The sequence below is a fragment of the Ceratotherium simum genome, chromosome 28 (assembly GCF_057802395.1).
Source record: "Ceratotherium simum simum isolate JZ-2026a chromosome 28, ASM5780239v1, whole genome shotgun sequence".
Taxonomy (NCBI): Eukaryota; Metazoa; Chordata; class Mammalia; order Perissodactyla; family Rhinocerotidae; genus Ceratotherium; species Ceratotherium simum.
Window position 1 is genome coordinate 36,621,885 of NC_141927.1, and position 27,915 is coordinate 36,649,799.

Genomic DNA, 27,915 nt, shown 5'->3' on the forward strand with positions numbered 1-27,915 from the left:
GTTTAATGTAGTCCTACTTGTCTTTTTTTCTTTTTTTGCCTTTGCTTTTGGTGCCAACTCCCAAAATCATTGTCAAGACCAATGACAAGGAGCTATACCCTATATATTCTTCTAGGAGTTTTTCAGTTTCACTTCTTACATTCAAGAATTTTTTCCACTTTGAGTTGATTTTTGTTCATGGTGTAAGATAGAGGTCTAGTTTTATTTTTTTTCCTGTAGCAATCCAATTTTCCTGGTACCATTTATTGAAGAGACTATCTTTTCTCCACTGTATAATCTTGGCTCTTTGTCAAAAATTAATTCATCACTGTGTGCATGTGTGTGTTTCTAGGTTCTATTCTGTTCCATGGATATGTGTCTGTTTTTATGCCCATATCATGCTCTTTGGGTTAGTATAGTTTTGTGATATAGTTTGAAATCATGAAGCGTGATGCCTCCAGCTTTTTCTTCTTTCTCAGTATTGCTTCGGCTATTTGGGGGTCTTTCGTGATTCCATGAAATTTTAGAATTGTTTTTCCATTTCTATGAAAATGCCATTGGAATTTTGATAGGAATTTCATTGAATTTGTAGATAGCTTTGTGTAGTATGGACATTTTAACAATATTAATTCTTCCAATCCATCAGCACAGAATATCTTTACATTTATTTGTGTTTTCTTCAATATTTTTCATCAATGTCTTATAGTTTTCAGTGTATACATCTTTCACTTCCTTGGTTAAATTTATTCCTAAGTATTTTATTCTTTTTGATGCTATTGTAAATGGGATGGTTTTATTAATTTTTCTTTCCAGTAGTTGATTGTTAGGGGGTAGAAATGCAACTGATTTTTGTATAATGAAATTGTATCCTGCAACTTTACTGAATTTATTTACTAGTTCTAACAGTTTTTTTTAGAGTCTCTAAAGTTTTCCACATATAAGATCATATCATCTTCCACAAAGACAATTTTAATTCTCTCTTTCTGATTTGGATGTCTTTTATTTCTTTTTCTTACCTAATTACTCTGGCTAGGATTTGCGGTATTATATTAAACAGAAGTGACAAGAGAAGGCATCCTTGTCTTGTTCCTGATCTTAGAGGAAAAATTTTCAGCTGTTACTATCAAGTGTGATATTAGCTATGAGTTTGTTACATATGATCTCTGTTATGTTGAGGTACAGTCCTTCTATACTAATATGCTGAGAGTTTCTATAAGGAAAGGATGTTGAATTTTGTCAAATGCTTTTTCTGCACCTATTGAGAGGATCATATGATTTTTGTCTTTCATTTTGTTAATGTGGTGTATCATATTGATTGATTTACAGATGTTGAATCATCCCTGCATCCCTGGAGTAAATCCCACTTGATCACAGTATATGATCCTTTTAATGTACTGTTGAATTCAGTTTGCTAATATTTTGTTGAGGATTTTTGCATCTATGTTTATTGAGGATGATGGCCTATTATTTCTCTTCTTGTAATGTCCTTGCCTGGCTTTGGTATGATGGTAAGGTTAGCCTTGTAAAATGAATTCGGGAGTATTCTCTGTTCCAATTTTTGAAGATTTTTGAGAAAGATTGGTATTAATTCTTCTTTAAATATTTGGCAGAATTCACCAGTGAGGCCATCTGATCCTGGACTTCTGTTTGTTGAGAGGTTTTTGATTACTTATTCAACCTTCTTATTGTTGTTGGTCTGTTCAGATTTTCTATCTCTTCATGATTCAGTCTTGGTAGATTGTATGTTTCTAGGTATTTATCCATATCTTCTACATTGTCCAATTTGTTGGCATATAATTGTTCATAGTTATTTCTTATTATCCCTTGTATCTCTGTGATATCAGTTATAATGTCTCCTATTCCATTTCTGACTTTAGCTATTTGAGTCCTATCTCTTTTTTCTTGGTAAGTTTAGCTAAAGTTTTGTCAATTTTGTTTATCTGTTCAAAAGACCAACTTTAGTTTCATTCATCTTTCTTATTGTCTTTTTGGTCTCAATTTCATTTATTTCCACTCTAATCTGTGTTATTTCCTTCCTTTTACCAATGTTATGTTTAATTTACTCTTCCTCTTCTAGCCCTTGAAGTGTAAACTAGGTGGCTTATTTGAAATATTTCTTCTTTTTAATATAGGCATTTATCACTATAAACTTTCCTCTCAGAACTGATTTTGCTGTGTCAAAAGTTTGGGTATGTTGGGTATCCATTTTCATATGTTTTGAAATATTTTTTGATTTCTCTTCTTATTTCTTCTATGACCCATTGGTTGTTCAGTAGCATATTGTTTAATCTCCATATATTTGTGAATTTTCCAGTTTTCTTTTAGTTGATTTCTATTTTCATAAAATTGTGGTTGGAAAAGCTGCTTGATATGATTTCAGTCTTCTTAAATTTATTAAGACTTGTTTTGTGGCCTAATGTATGATCTCCTGGATAATGTTCCATGTGCACTTGAGAAGAATATGTTCTGCTGCTTGGATGAAATGTTCTGTAAACGTCCATCTAGTTTAACCTGTAGTTTAAGGCCAATGTTTTCTTATTGATTTTCTGTCTGGATGATCTAACCTTTGGTGTTGAAAGTGGGGTATTGAAGTTCCTTACCATTATTTACTGTTGTGTGTTTCTCCCTTCAGATCTGTTTATGTATTTGCCCCATATACTTTGGTGCTCCTAAGTTGGGTACATAAATATTTACTAGTGTTATATTTTCTTGATGAATTGACCACTTTATCATTATATACTGACCTTCTTTGTCTAATGTTACAGTCTTTGGCTTAAAGTCTGATTTGTCTCATATAAGTATAGCTACCTGTGCTTCCCTTGGTTTCCATTTACATATTTGCATGGATTATCTTTTTCTATCCTTCACTTTGTGTGTATTGTAAAGCTGAAATGAATCTCTTGTAGGCAGCATATAGCTGAGTCTTGTTTTATTATCCATTCAGCCAGTCTACGTCTTTTGATTGGAGAATATAGAGCATTTACATTTAAAGTAATTTTTGATAGGTATAGACTTACTTTTACAATTCTCTTCATTGTACTCTTGGTGTTTTATAATTCCTTTTTTCCTTTGTTCCTCTACTGCCATCTTCCTTTGTGATTTGATGCTTTTCTGTAGTGTTATGCTTTGATTCCTTTCTCTTTATCCTTGTATCTACTTTAAGTTTCTGCTTTGTGTTTGTGATGAGGCTTGCATAAAAATGTTATATTTATAATAATCTATTTTAAGCTGATAACTTTGAACACAAAGCTCTACGTTTTTACGTTACCCTCAAACATTTATGTTTTTGATATCACAAGTTACAATTTTTTACATTGTGTATCAATTAACACATTATCGTAGTTATAGTCATTTTTAATACTTCTGTCTTTTAATCTTCATACTAGAGTTATAAATGTTTACCCACTATCATTACAACATTAGAGTATTCTGAATTTAACTATATATTTACTATTTCCAGTGGGTTTTATACTTTCATATATTTTCCTGTTTCTAATTTGCATCCTTTCGTTTCAGCTTGGAGAAACCCCTTTAACATTTTTTATATGGCCATTCAAGTGGCGATGAAATTTTTCAGCTTTTGCTTGTCTGGAAAACTCTTTATCTGTCCTTAAATTTTGAAGAACAAGTTTCCAGTCGTACTATTCTTGGTTGGCAGTTTTTCTCTTTCAGCACTTTGAATATATCATCCCACTCTGGCCTGCAAAGTTTCTGCTGAAAAAGCCACTGATAGCTTTATGGGGGTTATCCTGTAGGTAAAAAGTTGCTTTCTCTCGCTGCTTTTAAGATTCTCTCCTTGTGTTTAACTTTTGACAATTTAATTTTAATGTGATTTGATGTGGGTGACTTTGGGTTCACCTTATTTGCATTCTGCCTGGGCTTCTCGGATCTAGATGTCTGTTCCTTCCCCTAGATTAGGGAAGTTTTCAGCCATCATTTCTTTGAATAAGCATTCTGTCCTTTACTGTCTCTTCTCATTCTGGTACCCCTATAATGCATATACTGCTCTGCTTGGTGGTGTTCCATAAGTCTCTCAAGGTATGTTCACTCTTTATCTTCTTTCTTTCTTTCTTTTTTTCTCCTCTGATTGGATGAATTTCAGTACCCTGTCTCCTAGTTCATTGATCCTTTCTTCCAGTTGATCTACTTTGCTGTTGAACTGCTCTACTGAATTTTTCAGTTAAGTTACTGTATTCTTGTATACTTTGTGATTTCTGTTTGGTACTTTTTATGTTTTCTGTCTCTCAGTTGAAATTTTCAATTTGTTCATGTATTACTCTCCTAATCTCAGTAAGCATCTTTATGACTGTTATTTTGGTCTCTCTATCAGGTAAATTACTTATATCTCCACTTCGTTAAGATCTGTTTCTGGATATTTATCTTGTTATTTTGTTTGGGACATATTCCTAAATTTCTTCATTTTCCTTGACTTCTGTGTTGGTTTCTGTGCATTAGATAAAACAGCCACCTCTCCCAATCTTGACAGAGTGGTCTCATTTAGGATATGTACCTCATCAATCAGCCTGGCCTGAGTTCCAATTTGCCTCTCAAACTTTTGTGATTGTTCAAGATGCCTTATTTGTTCATAGTGGCCCTCAGTAGTTGAGTGCATGCCAAGATCCATCAGTGTTCCAAAGGGTAGGATTGCATTCAGCCCTTAGAAGTAAATCTGATGGGAACCAGAATCCTCAGGCAACAGCTGGTAGATGGGGACTTTCGCCTGCTTCCTCTGAGCTGGGCCTAGGTGTATAGCTCCAGGGTGTGGAAGGGAGGGGGATATTTCTGTGTCTGTTAAGAACTGCTTTTTTGCTACAGTCCTATGGGACTAATGAATGGAAGTCCCATTGGCTATCAGATCCAAGCAACTTGGGGACCTGCTCCTTGGGGAGCAGCTGCAAAACCTGTGGTACAGACACTTGTACAAGCTCCTTTCAGGAGATGCTGATGACTTGAAGCAATCTACAGAGAGACAGTGAGGGGAGAAGCCTGCTGGCTTCCCATGTGGCTGGGTAGGATTAAAGCCGGCCCCTAATGCAATCTAAATTAGAAGCCTGATCCTTGGTCAACAGCTTTTAGAGTATGCGTATGGACCCCTTTCAGGGAAAGACTGGGAGATAGAAATTTCAGTCTGCTCCCACTGTGCTGAGCTTGGGAGGATAGCCATTTAAGAGCTCCTTCTTTGCTTGCTACAGTCCTGTTGGACTTGTGAAGGGAAGTCCCTATGACTATCGGAGCCAGGTGGCCTGGGGATGTGTTCCTTGGGCAGCAGCGCAAAAGCTGAAGCACAGAAGTGTGTACAAGTTCCGTGCACAGAGATACTGATGAGCTAGAGTAAGCTACAAGGAGATGGCAGGGCATGTGTCCATCAGTTTCCTGAGTCCCTGGGGAGAGTTGCAGCCAGTCCCTAGATGTGTGCTCAATTAGAAGCCTGACCCTCAGGTGGTGGATTTCTAAGAATGCAGATGGCCCCTTTCAGGGAAAGACTGGGGGGTGGGTGATTTTGCCTGCTCCCTCTGCAGTGAGCCCTGGGGGATATCCACAGCATGTGCTTACACTCCCATTGATACTCACTCCTTTGTTTGCTAGAGTCTTGTGGGTCTCGTGGATGCAAGCCTCATTGGCTTTCAAAACTAGACGTTTTGTGATCCTGTCCCTTAGGTGGGTGTCTTAAACGTTGGGACACTAAAGGTGGGGTCTAAACTCTTTTCTCCTCAGGGAGAAACTGGAAGTTGGGAGTTCCCTCCCAATTGTATGGTGCTGTGCAAGGTGGTGGGCTTTATGGTGTAGAGTGTGCATCTACCTGTTTCAATGTGGGTATTTTCTCCTTCACTCAATGTGTAGGAGTTGCTCAGTTATTTTCTGGATTTTTTCAGAGATAATTGCCCCATGTGTACCCAAACATTCAGCGTGTCTGTGGGAGGAGGAGAATTCAGGAGCCTCTTATGTTGTCATCTTGGGCAACCTCCTACCTATTACTATTTTTGTGATTCTTTTATTTGTGATATTCCTCTTGAAATACGTGTAGCATTTGTTGCGGGGTAAGCACTTCCTTTATCGAGTTTCATGAATCCCTTTATTCTATGGCTTATAGTAAAACAATATTCCAGTACTCCAATTTAGTTATTGATAGGTACTACCATGCTTTGCACATCATTGTTTTGGAAACAAACAACAAAAACAAAAAATAAAACTTTATTCCTCTCGACAATCCTATGTCTTAAAAATCAAAGCACTTGCTTTGGATTATTATCATTTATCGACTTAATAAAAAACTCAATTTTAATTCTCAATATAAAGCACAAGTTTCTAATTTAGGGAAGTTTACGCCCACTTCCTACTGCTGGTAATGAGCATCAGCTTTCTTTCAGTCTAGTCTCATTATTAGAATATCAGGGAAAAAACAACGAAAAAGAAACTGAATTGCATAGAGAGAAAATACATATACTGCTATTTGAAAGTATTCTAACATACAATTTACTGTCCATTATTATTTAGTGTCTCTTGACTAGAAATACATAATTTTTATGACTCAATGAAACAATCATTTTCTATATACATACTTCTGTTCACAAGGTAATGGTTGTGAATTTTTAAAACCACAGTTTCTAGATATATCACGCAGAGAATTAACTTCTTCAAAACAGGCAAGTGGAGCACCTTGAGCACCTTAAAATGCAAACACATCTCTTAAATTATTATTCTTAGTACAACAAAAACTTTTATCCATAAAAGCTAATGAAACACTGCATAAACAAAAATTTCATGATCTATATCATGGTTTTTTTTTTCTGTGTACCTTGTCAATACAAGTAACAAGAAACAATTATCTAACAGAGAACAGAAAAAGATTATACCTATTGCAGTCAATTATATTATTGTTAAAAACAATTTGCTGCCCCTCCTGTGGAAATGCATACTTCGTAGTCCAATGAATATCAGGCTTGTATCTTGCTCTGTTTAATGAAATGGAAGATTTGAAATGCACACTTACGGGCAGAAACTTTTGGAACTAATACATAGAGTGCCATATTGCCTTTTTTTCCCTGATGAGAGATAAGCAATGTTTTAAGTAGAGGCTCACCTGTCAGACTTGGTGCCATAGTGAAGGCAATGTGGAGTAGCAGAATAGCTGTATTGGATATGTAAATGTCAGAGATTTGAGGGTTATTTCCATTTCCTTAAAGTCAGGAATCAGTACCTAGAAGCAGAGTTCTACTCCAAAATATGCCAAAAATATGTGACATTGTAATTGAAGCCTGCAAGTAGGTGGTAAGAAAACTATCATCAGAGACTAACAGGAGAGTCACGCATGCTACTTGATGGTGAAACATTTGGAGAACCTATCTTCTCAATAATTTAAAAGGAGATAATGGCCTTAATGAACTTGTGTCTTAGGCAAAGAGGTAAGAAAAAAGAATGTGTCATGGTTACTCTTGGCTGCATTTGACCAGATGGTACATGTACACAAGAAAGAGAGAAGCTAAACTGAGAAAAGAATCAGTTATTTCAGAAGCAGTAATAAAAAAAAAGATAAAGAATGTCCAGAAATGTCCATCCTACAGGCTTTGGGTTACATGATGACAGATGCTTGCTGATGTAAACTGGCCAAGTCATTATGTCTATTTGGTTGGTTTGTGTTTCTTCCATTGTGAGTGCTCTTTGGTGGGTGTTAACCTGGTAGATTAATACAAATAGATGCACATTTTTTGTTCATTTCCATGTGTTTATCCACATATTTCTATCCCAGAACTCTTGTCTCTGATCATCCAATCTTGCCACATCCAGGCTCCCACCAACCAGCTGAGCCCTTTGTCATTGCCCATGAGTTCATCTACAGTCTAACCTCTGGCCTACAGAGAAGGCCATTATTGAAACTTACAGTGATTCTGGTACCCGTCTCATTAGCACATGCCCTATGGCCTTGGGCCTTCCCGTTGGGAATTATTTGGCCTTACATATACAGTATATACATTATAGTATATCCACTTCCCTGAGCCTTTTCCTCCTTTCCTCCAATATCGGTTATGGCAATTCCGTCATTTAAACTCCACTTAGAGTGGGACAATCATGTTTTTTCCCATGCTCCTGGAAACAATCCTAGTAGAAACTTTTACTGTCTTCTAGGATCCTTGCCATGATGTTAAATCCTGTATCTTGGGAGAGTACTCCCAAAACAATAAACTCTTTCCTACCCACGCTTGTTTTCCCCTATCCAATCTTATGATCAATACTCTCAGAATCCAGTTCTGTGTGCAGTCTAGGACCTACAGCTCCATTGGGGTATAGTTCCTTTACTCCCTTATAAGTTACAGCACATCCTTGCTGTGCCTTATCTCTATTTTCAGCTACTGGCCAGGATGGGTAGGGGGAAGAGCTTAACAGGGATCACAATTTGTATTATGAGTGACAGGCTTCTGCATTATCCTCAAGCAAGGGCAACATACTTATACCACTCTTAATTGGGAGCAGGTGGTGGCATAAGGGGACCTGGTTGTATCATTCCATAGATTCAGGAGTTTCAGAGAAGTCTGGAGTCTCAAAATTTTGGGGGACATATTTTCAACCATTCCTATCCTAAGTACAGGACCCATTGTTTTCCTAAACAGAACCGTAACCCTGGCAAAACAGAGTTGATTGAGAATTTAACCTTCTCTGGATTCCTTCAACTTGATAATTAAGTCCTCCTCTTCCTCTAATCTATTTTAGGAAATGAAATCCTCTTTATACATTAACAAGGGGGCCCTTCCAACTCACACTTTGATTTCAAATGCACACCTCTTTCTTATCTTTTCCTAGATTTCAATGTCCCTTAGTAATAGCCATCCAATCCCATGTCCTTATAGTTACTGTTTCCTCTACACATTTCAATTATACCATCTAATGCATTCTCTTTCACTAGTATACCACCCCAGTTCACTCAGGGAGTGTTTATCAACTTTCACCAGTGATGGGGTGCTTATTGATAACCTGGCAGTGAGTGATTTAGTTTTGAAAATTTATCTTATAGGTTATTTTCTCACACCATTGTCAGTACCAACCATTAGTGGTTGGAGCCTCCAGAAGCCAGCGTGTAGATGAGGTATGACGTGCAAGCTATTTATTAGTGATCAGAACATCTGGAAGTGAGAGCGAGGAAGAAGGATGGAGCAGAGAAGTCAAACTGAGACGCAGGCCCAACAAAGATTTAACCAACCACCTGGGTAGCTGTGGAGAATAAATATCCTACCAGTACAAACTGTGCCTGATTGGGCCAAAATGACCAGGCTTCTATACTCCTCCTCAATTACTCACTGGATATATGCTGCCTTTGGAAGGGTGTGCCCTTGGGTGAGATGTCTTTGTGTAGTTGAGACAAATTCTGAAGGAGCGGGCTGACAGCTGGAGACGACCTGATGACAGCTGGCGGTCTTCTCCTTGTCCACTACACCTCATTCTTATTTCAACATTCTATTTTCTTTCCTTTAACGGCACTTAGTGCACTTAGAGGTTGTATGTTTCTTTTGTGTTTATGTATTTACTCTCTGCATCTTTCATCATAAGCTCCATGAGTACAATAACCATGTGACTATGTCCATCTTGTTGAATATTATCAGCTCTGTGCACATACACACTCAGTATATATTTTTTAATGGACAAATGTAATTAATCTGATTAAACTTCTACAGTTGCTTTAAACTTTTAAATTTACTCAGAGAAATAATGCAAAATTTAAGCAACTATTTGTTAGTGCATATGTCTCATGTGGTAAACCACCTATAGTTTTTGGTAACATAAGAACAAGACAAAATGCCTACTCCAGATAGGAGCCAAATAAATGAATAAAAGAGGAATGAATTAATGAATGAACTGAATCAAAAGATCAAATTTTGACCCATTTGGCTAAATTTTGCGAGGATCCTAGAGCATATCCTAGAGGAGGAAAGACACATGAATGGTTAAGTCTTACTTAAAAAAAGAAGTATGTCCTGGACTCTCCTTAATGGATCTTACAGAGAGTATTAGTTAATTTTATTTTTAAATGATGTATTAAACCTTAATCAAATGTTACAAACGATATTTTCAAATACAAATGAGCATTGAACGAGAAAAACAGAAACAATAAAATAAAAAGTAGCATCCCGAAAACATAGCTCTGACCTGTGATTTAGGAGATTATAGCTCTGCAGTTCTGGTTGAATTTCAGTTAAGTCACTTAATCTGAAACTTGTTATTAATGACAAGTTTCAAATAGTTAGGAACCACATCATTTAGCACAAACTGTACTCATATTATTGCTGGACAAATAACTGAAATTTGTGTTATATTACCTTTACTCAATTAGCAAATGATTATATCCAAATGCATTTCACTGAGTAATACTGATCTATTCAAATATAATTTAATTCCTCTAAAAATACAAAATCATGTTGGGGAATTATGAATCACTGCTGCCTAAAAAGCAAGCATATATGCCTGAGTCTAATTTGAATTACTCCTCAAAACTGTTTAAAAAGCAAAATATAAAAATGAATTTTAATCAGTGGCTTATGACTACTGTTATCCTCGCAGTTCCTCAGTGAGGAAACATGATTATACCTGAATGAAATTCAGTCTGAACTTTTTAAATTTCATGCTATTAAAATTAGATCATAAACATGTGAAATAAAAGGAATTTTAAAATTTCAGTATCTACTGACTTGCCATTCCAATCTATATATAACTTGCGAGCTGTAAACATGGATTTTTGCCCAGGTAGCTAACTACCAAAAACAAGAATTAAACCATGAGAAAAGGAATGTGGAATGCTATGCTGGAAAACCTCAAACACTCCTCCAAAACTACGTTTCTTTAATTCAAATTTAATCTTTATTGAGCTTGTGATTCAGTTCTTCCAATTCTAAAGTTATGTGATACATACTACATCCTATAGAGGGATCCAAAGTTAAGGCAAAAGAAATATATAAGAAAGATCAATACCTTTTCCCAATATCTGGGCACACTGGTTATCAGTAGTTTGGCATTGTCCGTTATAACAATATGCAGTTCCCAACCTGCACAACTGGCCATTCAATGCATAAGTGTCAGGAACACAATTACCAGAAGTTCCATTGCAATACTCTGTAAAATCACACTCTTGATCAATACTCTTTCTACATGGAGTGCCTGCTACTGATATCTAGGAGGAAAAAGCAAAAGAAAATCACCTTCTGTGAATGACTATCCTCAATTACTTACTGAAGAGATTTACCAAATAACGTATGCCTGATTATTGATACTTGAGGGAATCACAGAGTTCCCTCAATGAAGTTCCCAGAAGGAAAAGTTAGGAACAGTATTCATGATGAAGCCTGAAGAAAAGGAACTGTCTCAAAGATGTTAAGGATCCCTTCTGACAGAGGGTTTGCACCTGCTTTGTGTTCCACATTGGGAGGACACGTGACTCAGCCAGCATTTGGACAGAGATTAAACAAAGTAGTTTAAACACACCTGTTCCTCAAAATTGGCAGAACAGTGTCTCTACCTTTCTGTTCTTGGAGAGACCCAGGAGCTGAACCGCCTGGTTTCAATCTCTTGCTTGGACTTTGACTAACTTATTTGTGTGGTTAGACACATAATCTCTCTGTTTTGCAGTTTCCTCATTTGTAAACTTGGGATAGTAATCCTTCTCTCACAGGGTTCTTGATAGTATTAAACTGAATTAATGTAAAAAGTGCTTAGAACAACACATGGTGAACAATGTATGTAATAGCTACCATCATCATTATATTTATTATTATCAGAGAGCAGAAAGTCCTAGCATAGCTCAGAGAACAAGTACAATTATTGTCAAACTTTTATGGTCTGAATACTAAATTGGTTGTCATTGCCTTCCACAGTGAAGGTCACCACGTCCAAATGCTGACCCACTATGTATGTTGAAGTAACTAACACACACACACACACACACTCTACAACCCAGTTTTATTGAATTAATACTTAACGGATTGAGACAAGACAAGTAATAAGTGAATGAAGTGTCTCGCAAAAGTGATGAAATAAACAACTCTTTCAACCTAGAATTCCATACCTTGGAAGAGTATATTTCAAAAATGAATGAGAAATAAAGACTTTCCTAGGCAAATAACTGAGAGAATTCATTTTTAGCAGATCTAAATTATGATAAATAATAAAGGGAGATCTTTAGTAACAAGGAATATGATACTAAGCAGAAATCTACAAAAAGAAATAAAGAGAGCCAGAAATGGAATAAATGATGCTAATTACAAAATCTCTTTTCATCTTATTTTACTTTAACTAAAAGATAAAAGACTATATAAAGCAAAAATAGCAACAATGTATTTTGTGTTTATAGTATACGGAAGTGTTGTTCTATTATAAGATCCATTCACTGTACATGAAGAGGTATATTACATAAAATCAGACTTTGATTAATCAAAAAATTTTAAACGGAGTCAAACAGTAAAATGATTTTTAAAGTATAAATAATAAACCAAAAGCAAAGATAAAAAGAAACCATGTGTTGTATAGTTTTAGAGTTTACATTTAGTTTGCAGAGCAACTGTAAGTATATAAATGGCTGGTGGAAATTCAACATAGTATAGCCACTTTGTAAAACAAGTTTTCAGTTTCCTATAAAGTTCCATATACATTTACCATATGATACAGCAATCTCACTTGTAGGTATCTATCTAAGGGGAATAAGACTCTATGTTCATACAAAATATGCTTATGAATATTCTTTATAGCAGCTATATTTTTGTCACCAAAAACTGAAAACACCCCAAATGTGCCTCAACTGGGGAATGTATTAACAAACTGTGGTACATACTTAACAATGCTTGCAATACTATTTGGCAACAAAAAAGGAATGAACTAGTTTGAACATCACACAAATGAATCTCAAGTGTTTTCTAAGATGCCTAATTATAAAGTTTATGCATATATGTGACTCAATTTATGTTATATTTTTGCAAAAGCAAAATTATAGATGCACAAAACAGATCTGTAGCTACCAGGGTCTGTGGGTAGAGGTGTGGAGTGACTACAAAGGGGCAGAGGGGGATTTTTTGAAAGTGCTGATGAAATCGCCTATCCCTTGATGTGGTGCTAGTTATAAAACTGAATACGTTTGTTATAATACTCAGAAGTATTTGTGAAAATAATTTTACTATAATAAATTACACCTTAATTGGAAATTTGGGGAAAAAGAATATATGGAATATTTATGTGTATGTAATTTACCAGAATTGGAATTATAAAACATTTTGCATTATGGAACTTGCGTTCTTATCCAAACATATGTCTTAAAGATAATATCATATTGGTGTATGTATATTTAGCCTGCATTTATTAACTCTTACACGATAATTTATGCAACCATTCCAATACCAATAAACATTGCTTGCCTTTATGATTTTCTATTGCAAATAATTCTGTAATTTTCCTTCCTGAGCTTTCCATACATGTGCATGTTTCTAGGGTATATACATAAGAGAGAAACTGATGATAATCAATTAACTTGATAATTTATACTCTATTCAGAGATATGCAAATATTTCTCACCAAAGGGATTATAGCTGAAATTCTACAAACACTATCCAAAAAAGACCTCTAGCCACACTCCTTGTTTTTAAGATTGCTGTTTGGACGACTGCTCCATGATATTGGGTTATTATTTTTAATAATGTTTACCTTAATTACTGCAATCAGTGTATACGTTGAACAATTCTACTTTCATTGCTGTAAACTGCCTAGGAACTCCCTTTGCCTCCGTGTGTGTGTGTGGGTGTGTGTGCACGTGTGTTTGACTTGCCTTTTACTTATCAATGTTTGAGAGTTCTTTGCATATTCTGTATGCTACACGTTTTGTCTGTTATTCATATCCAATTTTTTTCAAAAGTAATTTGCCATTTATTTGACTTTACAATTTCCTTGACAGTTGATTTTTTTTTGATATAGTAATGTATATGTCTATTCTACTCTTTATCTGATCATTTAAAAGATGGTAAACTGTGGTTTCAACACAATAGAGTAATCAGGACCAATCTGAGATGTCTCCTTCATTTCATAGTAATTTTCCTTATGAACTGGTGGTTTTTTTATGCTCTCTTTATTTTGCTCCACTGAATTACTTCTATATTCTTTTTATCAATTCCACATTAATTTAATTAATATAGCCTTCTATCATCGCAGTTCAATTTCCTTTTCATACATGTTAGAAACTTACGTCACATTTTGATGTACAGCATGGTCCAGAGCCACATTTTACAGGCCCTTTCAGTTTACATGTCTTATAATCACAGCACTTCTTAAATTGACATTCCTAAAATTTCATAAGAAGAAATATTATTCTAGTTCAACTACTTAATTAATAACTAAGCTGTTTATTAATCTCAACTTCTATTTAATACTCTCCGGTGTTCAACTTTTCAAATTATATTCAATCAATTTTTACTATTTCTAGAATATTCAAAGGCACATACAACTATAAGAACTAAATAAATAACATCTAAAATAGCAATTGACCAGGAACATTTATTACCTAAAATATTTAGTGTTAATTCATAAATTAACCAACATGGAAATATATCCTTGAAAAAAGGATGATTTTTCAAGAGAAACTTTCCCCAATCGTCTTTTTAGTGATTGTTTACTAAAGTTGCCCTCTGTGAATAAAGCTAAAGTAGAGTTAGGAAGTATATTTAATAAAAATAGATTTAGTATAGTAATTCTGTATCATTTTATTATAATGGAAATAAAAAAGGATATGTCAATACATATATATTTTTACAAGGTAAATGACAGTCAACTGTTACTCAAATTAGGTGATAATTTAAACAACGTTAACAAAGCAAATATTGTTTTTATGTAAATACATTGCATTAATACAATTCTTTAATATTTTTGTATTCTTAACACTTTTTTTAATCAAATAATTTCCATTTACTCAAAAATCCAGTTTCAAAGATCATGTCCTTTAACATGAAAGTAGGATTCTTCTTCATCTTTAATTTTCCATTTGTTTCTACTTTTTTATGTGTTTATGTGAATAGATATGTATTTATAAATATTCCCATACTAGAAATAATATAGAAAATACAGAGTAAAAGTGGAAGTTGCAGTTATACTCCACAGATTCTCTAGGGGTAATCACCTCGTATATTTCAGCGTTTAGTGACTCAAAGTTCACTATCATTATACGAGTGTATGTGTGTATATACATTCTTTCATGAACAGTGAATAAGGATGCTCTTCCAGCCATGTTTATCAATACTAATTGTGACCAATCAATTTAATTTGTAACAAGCTAATGGGGAAATAGTTTCACATTTTTTCATTTTCAGTTCTCTGATTACTAGTGAGTTTGAGCATGAATTTGCCTTTTGTATGATTTTATTTATGAATTAAATCATCATTTCTTTTGACCATTTTGCATAGTGGATTCTTTTTCCCATTAAGTAGTAGGAACAGCTTTTATATAATATCCAGTAATCCTTTCATTCTTCTATATGTTTATAACATTTCTTTGCAATCTATTGTTTGTCTTGTTAATGGTTCCTGTCATTTTGTGTAATTTGCAATGTTCTTCTTCCTTTATGGCTCTTGGGTTTTATGTCTCCTTACCAAGACCTCCATTATGCCAAGGCTATGTCATCAACACTTTATTCTGATATTTTATTGCTTTTTAAAAATGTATAAATTTATTTTTTTAAATGCATCCCTCTATATTTTGTGGAATATTTGCTCAGATATTTATTACTAGTCATTACATTTGTGAATACAGGAGCAAATAAATGCACACACTTGTATGTGTGTGGGTGAGAGCACAAAACAGAGCTTCCATTTGTGTAAGATGGGGGATATTTATGAAGATATACATGCCAAAGCCATTCTGCCAAAGACCACCTGAAACACATCTGTAGTTGAACTAGTTGGATTTATTGCTAGTTTCAGCAAAGGAGAAAAAATACCACAGGGAACTGCGACACCCCTCAATAAGAGGGTGTAATTATAGGACCTGGGCTCACGTTAGGTGATTGGCGAGGATTTAAGGAATCTGGACTTTACTAGATTAGATGCTGTCAGAAACCAGGGGTCCATCTATGACTGAGTATTTTAATAATTCTCACTTAGAAGAAGAAAGACTATACCAGTGCTCAAGCTTAAATTGGCAAAGGAGCAGGAATCACTCCTGTTAGCCAGGACAGGAGGGTCTTGAGTCATTTTTGTGACTTGGGCAATTCTCAAGTTTTAACTGTATTCGAACATAATTAGTGGCCTTGCTTTTTTCTTCACTCATCATGTTCACAGATGTTGACCTTTTATGAAACTGTATGTTCAATAGGAGAACACCACAGTCCATCTGTGTGAGTCAGGTCAGCTCCTAGCAACTCCAGGGCCCAGCTGATATTATTAGGCCAGATGCTGCATCTCAGGGGTTGCTTCTCCCTTTCTCATAGGGAACGCATTGGATTTATAGACTAACACTTGTGACATTAACTATTTCCATCCTGGAAATAGATGTTATATATAACTTTTGCATATTTAGATTGTTAGATCACTCGATAGATATAAATGTAGATATATAAATAGATACAGACATATAGATGTCAACTTTCATTTCTTAAGCCAATAGCCCAGTATCACAGTGAATAAAATTAAACAGCCTCATAGAATATTTTGATATTTTACAAGGCAAGCTTTCCCCCAAATCAACTCTTTTTCTAAAACGTTTCTTTGTATTCTTCGTTAATTCTCTTTAAGAAAAACTTTCGAATAAACTTTCCAAGTAACATTATTCCTAATGGGGTATTCTAAATACACCAAATAGTCAATCCTTGCCCACAAAGACAAACCATACATTACTTTAAAGATAATTACACTTTCTAGGCATTCATTCAATCAGCAAGTATTTGTTGAGCACCTAGTAGGTACCAGACACTGCTCTATGCACTGGTGATGTAGCAATGATCAAGACATGGACTACCTATTCACTTTAATTTTCGGTATTGTTTGGGTTTTTTTGCCAGTACTACCTCGTTTTAATCACAGTGTGTGTGTGTGCGTGCGCATGTGTGTGCGTGTGTGCGTGCATGTGTATTTAATTTGCTATGTATGGCCATTGTTCCAAATTATTAAAATGGATGCATACACTTGGGTTAGTTTTCCTTTCTAGATGAAATTTAGAATCTATTTTTGCGGAAGAGTAGTTCAATTTGGGTTAAAAGGGGAGTATTTATGAGGATTTAATAGAGAAGGAACTGTATGTGGTTTGACTTTAAATATTCCCATCCTACAAATAACTATCTACTCAAAGTTCTGTGTCTTTCACTTTTGATAAATTATTCAGATCTTTGAAGCACTGGAAAGTATTTACCTTGCAAAGTACTTGTTAACTTTATTTCTATTTGTTACATAGTTTTAATTTTTTAAGAGTGTAGTGAACTTGCTTTTTTCATTTCATTGTCCAATTTTTTATTGACATTTTTTATCAATACTATTACGTTTTTGTCTCTCATATTCCACTACTGCATTCCAGCAGTGATAACAGGCATTCTTTATTGTCAAATATAATGGACATGCCTCTAATGATTCGCTATTATGTATTAAATTTGTTGTACATTACTGGTAGAAATTTTCTCCAAATTGATAATTTTAAGTTCTATTAAAATGCATGATTTTGAGAAAAGAGTATTTAGTGATATAGTTTCTTTCTCAATCTGTTGTGGTCAGAATATGTATTTTCCTTTGTTTAGTATAATAATCACATGAATAAATTTACTTAGTTTGCATTCTTCAGGATAAACATCAGATGTTGCAGACCGAATTAGCCACATTTACCATGGAAAAAAAGTTTTAATTTAAAAACAATAGACAGACAAACCATGGTTATTCAGGCTTGGTCACCTGGCAGACATTTTCTAAAAAATAAATGAAGCATGCCTGTCACTTCAAGGATAACAAACAAATTTGCTGCTACTGTTGTAATTCAGTCCTTCAAATGAAAACTAGAATTTTGGAAAACCTTTATCAATAGGAGCTTTATTTTCCCATTACTTAAAGAATTTTGCGATGATATTAATAAAAAAGAAGCTTTGATATTTTATAATGAAATATGTCTACATTTAAAAAGTCTGCATAATTCAGTGAACCAATATTTTCCAAATGACGAATACATGATGTCACAAATTTATACATGGGTAAAAGATCCATTTGAAGTGCAATATAGACCAATGGATTTTAATGTAGTGGGGTATAAAAAAAATCCATTAATTTTGGTTTCATATTTGACAATGCAACTAACCTTTAAGAAATTTTTGCTTGTCAAGTTTGGTGTAGTACTCAAGTAGGATATGTGCAATTTTCTCAAAAGGCTATTAAAATTTCCCCTCTTTTTCTAACTATGTATTTGTTTGAGGAAGGATTTTCTTCCTACTGCAACTTTCTTCGCATTACAACAGAGTGAATGTAGAAGACGACTTGAGACTCTAGGTATCTTCTATGAAACCAGACATTAAAGAGATTTGCAAAAATGCAAAACAGTACCACTATTCTTACCATATTTTATTTTGTTTCATAAATATATTTTTATTAAAATATGTGATTTATATTAACATGTAGTGGATTTATCCTTTTTTTAAATGAATTATTAAATAAATATGTTTACATGTCTATTTTGTTTCTAATATGTCAAATATAACTCAAAAATCAAAATCTTTTTGGAGTACTCAATAATTTTTAAGAGTAAAAGGGCTTCTAAGACCAAAACGTTTAAGAATCATTTGTTTAAATAAATATGGATTATATGTTCCCTACTAGATGGATTGTCACAAATACATTCAGGGACAGAAATATACCACTGATGCTTTAAATTTTTGCTGTACTCTTTTGTATTTATTTATTAACATTCAATTTTTCCATAGTAATGTAATATTGCTGACTTATGAGTTAATATTTTAAATTTGCATTTCTTATAAAATCACCAAATTTATGAAGACATTAAAATGTATTAATAAAATCTTAAATAAAATATTCTCCACATCTCAAGCTATATTCTCTTTATCATTCCAAATATTCTTTCTGTGTTTCCTTGGTTTTACATCAATAAGTATGCCAAAGATTAGTCCACTGCTGTTTCCAGGGTCTCCAACACCATACACATATTTGATGTTTAGCTGGAAACATTCATGGGACTTAGCATATAGCTGTATTCAGCATATAGCTGTATTCAAAGATGAGATTTATCAAAGCAACATAGCAAGAATATATAGCCAGAGCAGTAAGGGGGAAAGACACATCACACAGAGTCTGGAGAAATCCATGCACAGATTTCTTCTTCTTCCCAGGAAAAGACACATTGAGTATGATCCTTTATCTAGCAGCATAAAGGCAGTAAGCATCACATGAAATGTTTCTGATTCAGGAAGCCCATTTGAGGCTCAGCATTTCTATTTGGGTTTGGTCATACAGACACCCTCTGTCCATGTGGTCAGTCACAATCCCCAAAATTCTAGACACCTAGAAGGAAAGCAGGTGTCCACCGTAAAACGCATTGTCTGTACAAACAGTCTAGGAGTGGCCAGGCAACATTATCAGCTAGAGAACATTTCAAACAACATATTCCCAGATGCCAACCAAAGGCCAACCTTGCAAGTAGGACCTTCAAAAGACAGCAGCCTCAGGCCTGCTAAGTTAACTCTGGCTGCACAACTGCATTGGTATTTTCACAGATTATACATTTTTGAGTTTGCTGTTATTGATTAAAAATGACTACTTTGTTTATGCTTATTTTATATTTTTTCTGGTTACAGGACTGGGATGTTTACATCATTCTTTTAAAAGAACACTTATTTTCTAATAAACGCCTTTAAAAACAAAGAATTTCTTCTACTTAGTAGATGGATTTTCAGGGACAGTGTTCTTTACGTTAATATTTATTTTCATTATGTTGGGAGAATGGATCATATTTATTTTCAGTTTCTCTAATTATTCCTGCATGGCCTAATGCATGACTGATTTTTAAAAATACCCCATGGGATTTAAAAATTATGTAAATTCTCTTTTGCTTATAAAATCCCTTAATATTAGATTATTCTTGTTCGTTATTGATACTATATGTCATTTTATAATTGATTAATTGTTAGCCTGAGGGAAGTATATTAAAGCCTTATTACTATGGATATGCACATATCTCCATGTATTTTATTTTATATATTTTGGAAACATCTCATTGGCCACATTAAGTTCAATATCTTGCCCATATTCTTAGTCAGTTTTATCTTTTTCAGTAGGAGCTATTGCTTATTTCTTGTTTAATGTTGTTGGTTTAGAACTTGGCTTGGTTTCCTGGTAATATATCACACACATAACTTCTGTCACATAAAAATAGAAAGTATCTTCTCTCTCATTGCGTGGTCTGCTCTTTCACTCTCTTATTGGGGTTTTCAACAGCTGATATTTTATCAGAGTCCAACTTAATCTTAAAAATTTCTGAGATTTAGAAAAACTTATAAATTATATTTTCTCCTATGTTTTCCTTTATTTGTTTTCCCTTTCACACATATATCAACAATACATATGGAACTAGGTTCAGTGTATTACTAGAATAGGTAAAGACTTTTTTCTTGTGTATATTTAATTGTTCCAAAATCATTTTTTGCAAATGCATCATTTCCTCTGCATTCCTATGTCCTTTTTGTCACAAAATAGTGACAAATTGTTTGCGGGTCTGTTTCTAGATTTCATTCTGTTCCATTTGTATGTGTCTGTCCACGCACAAACTGACTTAATCACTATAATTTAATAATGAATCTTGGTGTCTGATAATTTCAGTGCATCAAATTTGTTCTTTTTCAAGAATATTTTGACTAGTCTTACACCTTTTATGTTTTCATTTAAGTTTTAAAACCAACTTTTCTATCTACACACACACGCACATGCACAGAAATTCCTGTTAGCATATAGTTTGAGATTGCATCTGGGGATGATGAACATAGAAAAAAATGACATCTCATCAATATTGATTCTTCTGATCTTAAAATAAGGCATATTCTTGAATTTATGATGTAGTTCCATAAGTTATATTAGCAGTGCTTTACAGTTTTATATTTAGTGGTTTTTGTACATATTTTATTAGATACATTCCTAAACATTTTATGTTTCTTGGCGATATTATAATGCTGTTATTTTAAAATTTTCTAATATTTGTTGCTGATACAAAAAAGTCTTTTGACTTTTGTGAATTAACTATGTAAACAATGACCTTGCTAAATACACTTACACATGCAAACCATAATTTATTTCCAGATTATTTGGGGTTTCCATTTTGCACAATGCTACTATTATGAATGACAGCTAAATTTTTTCCCTTCTAACTGTTATATATTTTCTTTTCTTGCTTTGTTTTGCTGGCTAGCTTATCATATTCAATATTAAGTGGAAAAGATGATAGTGGGCATCACTGTCTCATTGCTGACCTCAGGGATAAAGAACATTATGTATGATTTTAAGAATAAGATTTTATAAATACCCTTTCTTAAATATAGTGAGTTCCCTTCTATTCTCTGTTTACTAGAAGATTATTATCTATCCTCTGAGATAATCACTTTTTCTTTTATTCCTGAAATAAACCAATGAATTCCCACTAGTTAGGCAAAATGTAAATGTGTGTTTGTTTGTGTGTGTCTGTCATTACATTCAATTTGTTAATCTCTTACTGAGAATTCTGTGTTCATGAGAAATACGGACATCTATAAATCCATCCTTGAGATATTCTCATCAGATTTTTTTATCAATGTTATTTTATTCTTAAAAAAGTGAGTTAGTGCATATAACATTTTCTCTATATTCTAGAAAATGTATAAAATCACTACAATTTCTTAATTTTAAAAAATTCACCAATAGGGCCGGCCCTATGGCTTAGAAGTTAAGTGCACGCGCTCCGCTGTTGGTGGCCTGGGTTCGGATCCCGGGCACGCACCGATGCACTGCTTCTCCGGCCATGCTGAGGCCGCGGCCCACATACAGCAACTAGAAAGATGTACAGCTCTGACATACAACTATCTACTGGGGCTTTGTGGGGAAAATAAATTTAAAAAAAATTCACCAATAGAGCCATTTGGCATGGATTTTTCTTTGATGAGAAGTTTTGAAATTATAGATACAATTCCTTAATATGTATTCCCAGATTCTCTATACCCTTACTCTACCCATGATGGTATTTTGGGTCCTCTTATGTAAGCACCGTGAGCAAAGAGTCTATATTCAATCATTCTACAATTCACATATGTCTACTCATGTTGGCTTTTATAGATGCTGTTTTTCATGGGATTGTCCATTTTATCTAGGTTGTTAAATTTATTAGTATAATGTTGTGGGTGATATAATCTTACTATTTTTTTTGTGTGTGAGGAAGACTAGCCCTGAGCTAACATCCACTGCCAGTCCTCTTTTTTTTTTTTGCTGAGGAAGATTGGGCCTGGGCTAACATCCGTGCCCATCTTCCTCTACTTTATATGAGACGTCGCCACAGCATGGCTTGACAAGCGGTGCTCTGGTGAGTGCCTGGGATCCGAACTGCAAACCCCAGGCCGCCGAAGCGGAGCATGCACACCTAACTGCTGCGCCACTGAGCCAGCCCCTCATTTTACTATTGCTAATGGCATATCATATAAGATCTATAATGATGTTCCATCTTTACTGTTTTTCTTGAATTTCTTTTCTTTTCTTTGCTAGTGTTAGTATGGGCTTACCCATTTAATTAATTTAATTATTTATACAAAGGAATTATATTTGGTTGCAGGATGATAGCTACAGAATCTGTGTTAACCACGATGATGTTTTGGGTCTTCTGATGTCAGCACTGTCTGTACAGATCATTTTGTAATGATCTTGATTTTCATTTCATTTTCATGTAGTTCAAATTACTCTCTACTTTCCCTTTTGATTTCTTCCTCCAGGATCTATTACTCCTTCTTAATTTCTATCCTGATAGTTTCAGGTGTTTACACTTGGCCTTTCCTATCCTTATAGTTTTTAATCCACATGTTGGGGAACCAGTGTGAGGGCCTGTCAGTTTCTAAGTATCTCACCACAATGTGTCACCAAAGAACTAGCAAAATGACCACAGGTTAGGCTAATGAATCCATTGAACCTAATGTGAGATGGATTTTTTTCAAGGAATCCAGGTATCACCCAGATTCTCTATACCCTTACTCTACCCATGATGGTGTTTTGGGTCCTCTTATGTGAGCACCATGAGCAGAGATTCTATATTCAATCATCCTACAATGATCTGGGTATTTCCCATTCTCCAGTGTACAGCTGTTCTAGTTAATGGCATAGGTCAGTTTGTGGGGGAATTATTGAGGGAATTGCTACTTTATATCCTTACTGGGGCATTGTAAGGTCTCATCCTTGGGCTGGCCCCATGGCTTAGCGGTTAAGTGCGCGCACTCTGCTGCTGGTGGCCCGGGTTCGGATCCCGGGCACGCACCGACGCACCGCTTCTCCGGCCATGCTGAGGCCGCGTTCCACATACAGCAACTAGAAGGATGTGCAGCTATGATGTACAACTATCTACTGGGGCTTTGGGGGGAAAAATAAATTAATTTTTAAAAAATTAAAAAAAAAATAAGGTCTCATCCCCTACTTGAACAGTGAGCTCTGGCTCTGAGACTCGCTTGGGTCTGGAAATTTAGCAAGGCATTGTGAATTTCCTCTTCTAGTAATTGGCACTGGTCCTCTGCTCATCTCTTCTTAATTTTTAGTTATATACATCAAGCAATATCATCACTGACTACCCAGATCTCTCTTAGTCATCAGTACAAATCCAGGCAGGTCAAAACCACTAGTTGCCATCTATGCCTCTCTTACCAATTACATCCACCTTGACCATTATGATTAAGTGCTGCCACTTGGCCTCTGCTACTTTGGAATTCAATGATCCCTAGTGACACCAGGATACCCAACACAATAAAGGCACTTCCAACCATAAGCCCTAGCCCATAGAAGAAAGCTACCACTGAGATTTTCAATAATGTAGGACCTCCTCAGTAGTGCATTTGCTCGTTGCTTTAGCAAAAGGAGTGTTCTCTGGGCCACCCAAATAATTGGACGCTGGATTTTTTATTCTTATATTCTATTATAATATGACCATTACTATGAACTTTTGACCTCTTCCATATTACTCTGTTGAGGTAGTTCTGGCATATCTACCACATTTATTGTAGGCCAGATTGTTCCCAATCTTCAAGGATCCATCTAGCAGCAAATCGAGACTGGCCCCAGGTTTCATTGCCAAGGTATTAAACTTTGATTTACCAGAGAGCATCCCCCTATCAATAAACTACACTATTGAGGCCTATATTTTAATATCTTGGGGTTAGCATCCTTAACATCCACTCCTAGCATGTTCTCCATGGTCTTGTCCATACATATTAGCAAAGTCTACAAATTTTTAAAAATAATATCTTTATTCCAACAGCAGAGAATACTTCCTCATTTGGACTAGAACCAACGAGAGAAGGCCAGGCCAGATATCCAGAAGAACAAGCATCATCTCAGGAGACATCCCTCTCAGGTAAAATCTCTGTGTGCTCTCCAGGCAATGTGAGGCTGCTCTCCTCCACCATGGGGATAACAGTCATTTCAAAGCCCAGGGAGCTCCAAGGAATTAGGAGGTTTAAGTCTCTAAAGTGCATCTGTTCAAATGTCCCAAACCAAGAAATTAGTACATTTTCCCATCTGGCCAGCAAGAAATCCACTTGCAGATTCTATTCTGAAGGTCTGCTTCCTACAATAACTTCTGGTACCAGCTGATATGGTTTGAGTTCCACCAGAAACAGACTTTGAAACATGAATGCATCCAAGTAATTTATTTGGAAGGTGTATTAGTTCCCTATTTTTTGTGTGTGTGTGAGGAAGATCAGCCCTAAGCTAACATCCATGCTAATCCCCCTCTTTTATTTGCTGAGGAAGACCGGCTCTGAGCTAACATCTATTGCCAATCCTCTTCCTTCCCCCCCGCCAAAGCCCCCATAGACAGTTGTATGTCATAGTTGCACATCCTTCTAGTTGCTGTATGTGGGACGCGGCCTCACCATGGCCGGAGAAGCGGTGCATGGGTGTGCACCCGGGATCCAAACCCGGGCCGCCAGTAGTGGAGCTCGCGCACTTAACCGCTAAGCCATGGGGCCAGCCCTATTAGTTCCCTATTGATACTGTCATAAGTTACCACAAACTCAGCAATTTTAAATAACACAAATTATCTCATAGTTTCTATAGATTAGAAGTTCATATAGGTAAACTAGGCCAGGTCATCTTTACAGTCTCACAAGGATAAAATCAAAGTGTCGGAAGGGCTATGATCCTTATTGGAGGCTCTGGGAAAGAATCCACTTCAAGGCTCATTCAGGTTGTTGGCCAAATTCAGTTTCTGTGGTTGTAGGACTGAGGTTCCTGTTTCCTTGGTTTGTCTTTTCTCCTAGGAACTATCAGCATTCCTTCTTGTGTTTCCATGTGTCTGCCTCCAGTAACAACAGGTTCATTCCTCTCACTCTCTAAGTCTTTGTGATTGTCCTTCTGCCACATCTTTCTGACTTCACCTGGAGAACGTTCTCTGTTTTTAAGGGCTCATGAGATTAGAGGGGACCTACTCAGATAATCCAGGATAATGTCCCCATCTTAAGGTCCATAATCTTAATTACTTCTGCAAAGTACTTTCTGCCATGTAATATAACATATCCTCAAGTTCCAGGGATTCCAGAGTGAGGACACCTTAGAAGGTCCATTCTGCCTACCACCAAAGCACTGGTGTGGGAGTATAGATGTTAGGGAAGTGAAGCAAGCCAATACATGTGAGTTTGTGAACCGGTTACTGGTCTTGTAAGGTAAAGCTAATTCCCACAAGTACCTCTGGGAAATGATATAGAATAGCGGACAGCAAACATTTTCTGTGAAGGATGAAATAGCAAATATTTTCAGCTTTGCTGAAATGGTGCACCATATGGTCTCTGCTGCAACAATTCAACTCTGCCATTGTAGCAGGGAAGCAGCTACAGTCCATACGCAAACATATGGGTGTGGCTGCATTCCAACAAAGTTCCATTTACAAAAATAAGTGGCAGCTGAATTTGGCCCACTGGCCACAGTTTGCAGAACTCTGATGTAAAGCATGCCTCAGAGAATTTCCTCATAAGGAACAAGAAACCTGGGGCATTTATCCACCAACTACCCATAGTAATTATCTGAGGGCTGACCATTAGTCCTGTGCACATTTAGCCCACTCTGCTAATGGCCGAGCATGCTACTGAGGCCAGAGGAAGCACTCCAACAGAAAGTCTCAGATACTTGAAGCAAAAACACTCTGTAGGAACAGTCAACGCCAAGGAGATACTAGTAGGGCACTGACAGTATCTGCTATAAGTGTCAACCTGCCTACAGTCAGTAGCTGCGGAAGATCACAATGTGAAAACCTACCCCAGATTATATTGCTTTATTCTATCTTTCATTAAAAATAACCAGTTTTTTGGCAGGTAATTGACACCGTATTTAGGGGTAGATGAATCCAGGATGAGCATAGTGCCACTTAGAAAACTAAGATGACATTGGGAAATCTGAGATAATTGGAAAATCTATATACATATATACAGAAACACACAGAATCATATACATACATACACACACACATATATGCGTGCGTGTGTGTATATATATATATATAACGTTTTGGGTAATGGTGGATAACTAAGAGAACTTGTAGGGATTTAATGTTATGTAAACAAGTGGAGGTCAGCTATTTTTGTAGGTGGATAAGGAATTCATGTAACTACTGGGGGAGTAATCACAAAGAAACCTTATTTTATTTAAATAGATGAAAATTGTTAAATATTATGTAATAGTGACATCATAATAGACTAAGTTTGTAGTCCTATCTGTTGAGAAGAGCGTGCATTGAACATTTGCTTGAAGGAACTCTAGTAGACTGCGTATCTGTATTTAGAAGTGAGCAAATAGAAACATTTTGATCATCCTGAAACTTGGGAAATGCAGAAATGTTTGAGAATGATTAATAAAAACCCGTTATAATGTTTCGGTATTCTTGCAACCACAAGAGATAGGGAAAAATTTGGTCCAAATTCAGAAGTTTGTAAAGAAAACAGAGACTGAGAGCCTATGAGTTAGGAAACAAGCTGTGGATTAAAAGAAATTCATTTAGTTTATATGCACATTCAAAGTCTCTTTCCTGGCATAACTGCGAACAGTGTGTGCCAACCAAGTTTTCATGACTCATTTGTCTTCTCAATTGAAGAGGTGTGGGAAAGTGATTCATATATCTTCACTTACCCTCATTTTCATATCTTAGTTCTATATTGAAGACATAATTGCATATAGTATTCCATATATGCCATGACAACCACTTATTAGAAACATAAGAAATTGTGCTCAAATTTCAATTTTCATTACTCACCTCTTCACTGCCACAGTCACATTCTTCATTAGGTTCCAAAATCCCATTACCACACACTGATTGACTTTGATATAATGGTTGCAAATTTGAAAAGTTCTGAAGACATTTAGCCTCAAATTTGGAAACAAAATATCTATAGTCATGCATGCTACAGTTGCTAAAAATCTTTATACCACCGGAACCCCTAAAATGAAATAATATTCCTCAGGTAAATAAACTTGGCTAATAAAGCCACATCTAAACAATGCTCCATATATAATGATACTAATTGCAAGATGGCTCAAGTGAAAATCTTGTACCTTCGCAGAGATGAAGTCAACCATGATTAAATTTCAGTTTATCATTGCTTATCTTTAACATTCTTTTTTTAAAAATGACATTGAAAACGTATCTGTCCAGGAAAGCAATATGGTGTAATGGTTAAATCTACTTATTATCTATCAATTTATCTATTGATCTAATCTATCTATCTATCTATCTTTCTTTAC